The sequence below is a fragment of the Myxine glutinosa genome, chromosome 3 (assembly GCF_964187855.1).
Source record: "Myxine glutinosa chromosome 3, kmMyxGlut1.1, whole genome shotgun sequence".
In the NCBI taxonomy this organism is placed as follows: Eukaryota; Metazoa; Chordata; class Myxini; order Myxiniformes; family Myxinidae; genus Myxine; species Myxine glutinosa.
In genome coordinates this window covers 35,529,545-35,535,744 of record NC_136263.1, presented here as the reverse complement: position 1 = coordinate 35,535,744, position 6,200 = coordinate 35,529,545, and the positions used below count along the sequence as shown (strand labels likewise).

Genomic DNA, 6,200 nt, shown 5'->3' with positions numbered 1-6,200 from the left:
TACACGTTCTTCTGACCCATTCATTAATTTATTTGGGCAGTGTATAGGCAACAGGCCGCTGCCTAGATTGCTCCCAAAAATATCCCGGGTTACGTACATGAAGCAAAAAAAACATGCCTACTGCTTACGTACATATGTAATACATTGTGGTTATGTAGCTCAGATCATTCCAATTGCACCTGGCTGACACCAGAGGCCTGAAGTCTGAGGCCTACATGTACTGTCACTTTCATAGGCTCCACTATGCCTATCGGCTCCATCCTTTCAATATTTGGTGATCCTATTAACAGTCGCGTAGGTTGTTTTATACAGAGCGGAAAACTTCGAGAGGGCATGATGTTTGTGAATATGATACATGTGTTACCATAGCCCAAAATGATGGACATACAATTTATTTCCAGGTGAAAATTGTGGGTGGCGTCAGGCCAGCTGTCCAACCAACGGGTATGGAGCGGACATACAAACCTACAAACATTTACTCCATTATATATAGATTACCGAGAGTGAAGAGAGCAACGTTTCATTCTTCATTTACTACAATAATTCAATCTCTCTCTGGGAGAGGCAGAAACCACTCCTTTGGTGGAGCAGAGCGAAATGTCCACAAGGATTTTGTCGCTTTCTGAGCTTCACGTTCCTGCTCACTCCGTCGTAATTCCTCCTGAAAAAGAAGAGAACACTGGTTATGATCTCCCTGTCCCCTGCTCTTTTATTTTTATAGTTGTCACTAGCTTGTCCTGATTGGCATTCATTATATAATATACCGCACGTGTCACATGAAATGTCGTGATTGTCGCTTCATTTAATTGTGGTTTCATCGAAAACTCGACAACACAAAAGGATAAGGATGCTTTGATTGAACACGTGTTTCCATCCAACATGTCACATTCAATGGCGTGCACTATTACTCGTATATATCTGACTGACATATGAGTCACGCGCCAACCTCAATTCTGAATGGTGGGACGGAAACAATACTTGTGTTAATTCCCTGGAGAAAAAATATATATGGGAAGAGGAACAAAAACATGTTAGAAGCTTGAAATGGGTCGTTAAAAATAAAAAATTGTATACAAAATCCTGTCATGGAAAAGAGATGACGAGGATGAAAAGGCAATGTGCTGACAGTGTGGTGACAGATGGATGCAACAAGCAAGGGAATGAATGAGCAGGAAGAGTGAGAAACGGAGGAAACAACCTCTCGGAAGAGCTTTAGGTCGGGGATGTTGATGCGTATAGAAAACGATTTTTGGAAAGGATGGCGGAGCACTACCTGCTTAAAGCCTGGAAGGATTTGTGGGATTAAAACCCTCAAAAAGGGGTTCAATAAATGGGTGAAGAGACACAAAAGAGTGTAAGTTTGCAGTCGATCTGAATTTGGGGAATGTAAATCGGGAGAGGGTTACTGGAAGAAGGCATGTGTCCTGGAGGAGCTGGTGCATGTCAGAGATGAGCAAGACCAGAGGAAAGGCTTTAAAAATAGGGGCAATACCCCTGGTGCTCACCTGATAGAATAAAGCAGTACCGGTATACTATGCTGACTAAAGGTATTTTAAACGAATTTCAATGGTTGCTAGAAGACAGGGCAGCATGTAGATTGTAGAATCATACTAACATAATCATAAGACTTTAAACAAACAAAAAAAATACCTATTTTGGGGGGCATATCCCCCCTCCCCCCTATCCCCCCTCTGTATACCTCCTTAGCCCCAATTTTTCTAATGCCTTGAACAAACATTGGTACATCATGGGTGATAAAGGTTGTGGTCGAGTTTCATCAAAATTGTGTTTGTAGTTTCAGAGAAGAGAGCAAATACCTATTTTGGGGGGGTCAAACCTGGATCCACTATGAACCCCGGTAGACCCCCTTAGACCCTGCTAATTTTTTTTACGCCGTGAACAAACTTTAGTCATAACATACCAAATATCATTTGTGCCAAATTTGGTCACAATCCCATCAGCGGTTTCAGAGAAGAAGTTGCAAGTGTTTACGGACTGACGACGCGCAATCGCATAAGCTCCCTGGAACTACATTCCAGGTGAGTTAAAAATCAGAAACCACCAACCTGTCTGCGGTGTGAGAGAAACCGGCCTCGTGCCATATCGGTATTTCAATGTTGAGAGCTGTAGTTTCCACAGAATCCAGGAGAGATAGACATGATGGGGCACCAGCCCACGGAAGAGTAGTCCTACATTGAGCTATGGACAAAGGCCTTATAGACTGAGTAGTTCTGGTTAGCTCACCTGGAACGAAGTTCAGGGGAGCTTATGTGAAGGCGCGTTGTCCGTCCGTCAGTCCGTAAACACTTGAAACTTCTTCTCCGAAACCGCTGATGGGATTGTGACCAAATTTAGCACAAATGATATTTGTTATGTTGTGACTAAAGTTTGTTCACAGCATTAAAATAGTCGGGGTCTAAAGGGGTTTACCGGGGTCAAAGTGGATCCAGGTTTGACCCCCCCAAAGTAGGAATTTGCTTTTTCCTCTGAAACTACACACGCTATTTCGATGAAACTTTACCACAACCTTCATCACCCGTGATGTAGTGGTTTGTTCACGGCACAAAAGAAAAAAATGGGGTTGCCCCCCAAAATAGGTATTTTTTTTGTTTGTTTGTTTAAAGGCTTATGATTATGTTAGTATGATTCTACATGCTGCCCTGTCTTCTAGCAACCATTGAAATTGGTTTAAAATACCCTTAGGTCAGTGCAGGATACTGTTTCTTCCACCAGGTGAACACCAGCGGTATTGCCCCATGTTTCTTTTTTTTTCAAGGAATGAAAGAGGATTCCCAGTCTTTGCCTGAAATTGGAGACCAGCTTTATTTGATCAGCTGTGGGGAGTTCGTGGTTGATTGGGAGGTCCAATAGTTCAAGAGACAACCTCTTCCAGTAACTGAACATTAAACCAAGTGGATTTATATTACAATCCTTCCAAATGGACATTATGAAACAGATTTGCCAGGATTTAAAAACGTTTTCCATTTGTCAGACTGGCATCCAATTAATTTGAAATCAGCAGTAATATAGCTGCTGACTCAAGACTACCTGGTGATTAGGTGGGGATACTATACAGCATTATATGGAGTTGTCTGTAAAGAAGAAGAGTGGGGAGGAGGGGTTCAGAAACAATGGAGGTCGTTTCTGGATATGAGGAACAAGACTAGGGTCAAGAATGCCTTAAACTCTTACCGGCCAGGAAAACCGAGGAAAATTGGCTAAAATAGTGACCAAACTTTTTGAGACATCCTGTTCACAAATAAACAAACACATGGTGAAAACATAAACCTGCACCCATAAACATAATCTTGGTGTTTCACAGGCAGAGTGATTCATTAATGTGCGTGCCGTCCCTCGGATGGATGTTAAACTAGCTGTCCCATCCATCTGCCGGCATCAACTGGTGGACATTAAAGATCCCTCAATGTCCTTGTAGAAGAGTAGGCGAGCTATCGCCAGCACCCTGAACAAATTACAAACTCCTGCCCTAACTTATAGTCGGAATGGTGAGCCAACCAGGACTACCATGGCAGCACCAGTACCCTCTACTTTGGGCATAGTACATGAAGATTTAAGAACTATATTTAATAACCCAAATGGATGCAGCGGCTCCCTAAGGTTTATCGACAGAGTGGCCACAATGTCCTTATGCATAATAGTGTGTCCTCTGTTACTTATTTGTTTTCCAGGTACGGCTTCAGCATGACGGACACCAGTGAGTACACGATAGAAGAAAGACTGACTACTTGTGTTTGGGTTTACGACCGCACGTGAGGAGCAAGTTTTGAAGATATAAGGAAAATATTTTTGCAGAGGTTCGATAAGCCAGCTCCTATGCGCAGCATGATGTGGGCATGGGAGAAGAAGGCTTTTTCAACAGGGAGTATCCTTGATTTAAAGCGTTCTGGTCGTCCAGCATCACGTCAATGCCATGTGGACATTATTGAAGCGTCCTGCTCGAGATCACCACTGAAATCATCTCGAAAAAGATCTTCTGAGTTAGGCATTCCATGCTCAACAGTCCAAAAAATAATGAAAAAGGATCTGGGGTTGAAGCCATTTAAGCCTGGATGTGTTAATCAGCTTTCCGATAGAGACTTGGCCACTCGTGAGGTTGCTTGCAAGGCTCTTCTGCAGCGATTTCCCACCATTAAATAAAGACTAAGCGTATTTTTTTTCCGGATGAGTGATATTTACCTCAGCAATCGATCCAGGGATGTTTATTTTTGGTGCAAAGAAAATCCTCATTTTTATGAGGAAATTGAACAGCATCCTCCTCATGTCATGATGTGGGCAGAAATTTCAGAAGATCACTAGATAAGGTTATATTTTTTTGATACAAGTGTCAATCACACTGCTTATTTGAACATGCTTCAGACGTGGTTTGTTCCACAACTGCGTGAGTGAGGTCTCGAGGCAACAGCTATCCTGCAACAGCACATTACGCTCTCGCAGTTAGAGAATATCTCGACGACAAATTCAGTGGATGATGGATTGGACGTGGATCTGAGATAGTGTGGCCTCCTCGAAGTCCGGACTTAACAACATGTTACAACTCGCTTTGGGGCATTGTGAAAAATTTCTCATCTCCGCCTAACAACAGTTGGAGATCTCAAAACATCTGGCAGGGGCTGCTTTTATGACCTCCAACCCTCAACGTGGAAGATGTCCAGAAGAACATGGATAAAAAAAAATATAATTTGTGCGGAGAATGGAGAGGAGCATACAGATAAATTCTAACTGCGTGCATAGGGTCTTTGTGGCCACTCTGTACATATAAAAATCTTCACAGTCAATGCATTCACAGCACTCTGGTCTTCTTGGTTTCCTTGTTCTCAAAAGTGACAACTTCCCTGCAAAGTGAAACATTATTCAATAACCATATGCAATGACACATTCCATTTCTGCATTACACAGGTACAGCCAATAGTTGATGATGATGATGTGTGCAGTGTCCATCGTTCACACCTTCGCTTGTGGATCCTTCCTTGCCTCCCAAGCTCGACACAGCTCCAAATCCGCTTTCCATCTCTGACACTCACTCTCCGACCTCTGACTCCCTTCGTACGTCCACCTCAACCAGCCCATCGTTTCCTTGCACAGGTGCACCTCCTCGGCATAGAGCGAGCAGGGTCGGGGTGGCTGGGGACACAATAAACCAGTGAAATCCGAGGTTTCTTTTTTTAAATCTGCGGTGGTGTCCATGAGCTATGGATAGGGGGTTCAGCCGTTCAGACGTGAGGGGTTCAGCCGTTCAGACGTGAGGGGTTCAGCCCTCAGAACAGAGACGAACAGAAAGGGTCCAACCGTTTCACCTTCAGAAACCGTATTGACACGAAACACACTTAAAGCACTCTTTTCCCAACTACACAATATTTACGCTTCAGAAAATAACTGTAACTGGAAGGGTCTTCAAGTAAAAGTGTACCTATTTACCTTCCAAGCGACGTCTTCTGCCATACGGAAGTCCGGAACCAAAAGTGAATCCTGTCCGCCGACTAGAACGTCAGAAAAAAACATTCCGCCTTTAGAGCGCTGTATTGTACGAAGCATACTGGTTTCCATTATACAAGAGCCGTTAAACATTAAAGGGGGTGACTGACCTCTACACACTGGATAGGTTTCCGAACTCCTAATTAGACCAATTATTTCCCAAGTCTAACTGCAGGTTGAACGTGAATTCACGCAACCTAACGCTGATTGGCCGAGTGGGCTTGAAGCCACCGGAAGCTCCTCATCCGCCATATTGCTTCACCCACAATACAGGAGATCTCCGTTGTGTGAATACACGTTTTATATTGCTTCACGCTGCATATTTAAAACGAAAATTCCACCTTCCTACTTGATTTGTTCCATTTGCGGTTTAATAAAATCGTCTTTGTAGTATTTATCAAATGTCATCGTGTGCTGCTCATTGTTGCACGACCCACGACGGTCCTAATGAAAGAAGAGGAAGAATCACATACTGGTAGTAAGTGGCATTCACTTTACTCCTGGTTTTGGTGGTGGTGGTTCGTATGCGTCATTTTCTGGGGGCACGGATGATGCAGTGCCCCCCATTACCAATAACCGAGTACCGTACTCATTTTGCCCACCTTGGAAAAATGACAGACTGAGTCAACCCACCTGGTGTTAATTCAACGACTGACAGACAGACAGGGGCTCAAACTCAGGACCCTGAGATCTCAAGCCATCCACCC

At 43.6% G+C, this 6,200-nt stretch overlaps 1 protein-coding gene across 1 annotated transcript in view; it reads left to right on the top strand.

Annotated features, from left to right (window-relative positions):
* Window positions 1-6,200, top strand: part of LOC137417057 (uncharacterized) — a 293,573-nt gene that overhangs the window by 82,675 nt on the left and 204,698 nt on the right. The gene's annotated exons all lie outside the window — the stretch shown is intronic.